This window comes from Lolium rigidum, chromosome 3, assembly GCF_022539505.1.
Source record: "Lolium rigidum isolate FL_2022 chromosome 3, APGP_CSIRO_Lrig_0.1, whole genome shotgun sequence".
NCBI lineage: Eukaryota > Viridiplantae > Streptophyta > Magnoliopsida > Poales > Poaceae > Lolium > Lolium rigidum.
The window spans coordinates 75,082,365-75,082,584 of NC_061510.1; positions in this window are offsets into that span (position 1 = coordinate 75,082,365).

Consider the following 220-nt stretch of genomic DNA (forward strand, 5'->3'; position numbering starts at 1 on the left):
TGTGCGATAACCATGTTTCGGGGACGCCATCAACTTTTACCTTTGTTGAATATCATGTGAGTTGCTATGCATGTTCGTCTTGTCTGAAGTAAGGGAGATTTTCATGATCAAATGGTTTCAGTATGCATACTGTTAGAGAAGAACATTGGGCCGCTAACTAAAGCCATGAATCATGGTGGAAGTTTCAGTTTGGACACAAAACCTCAATCTCTTATGAGAA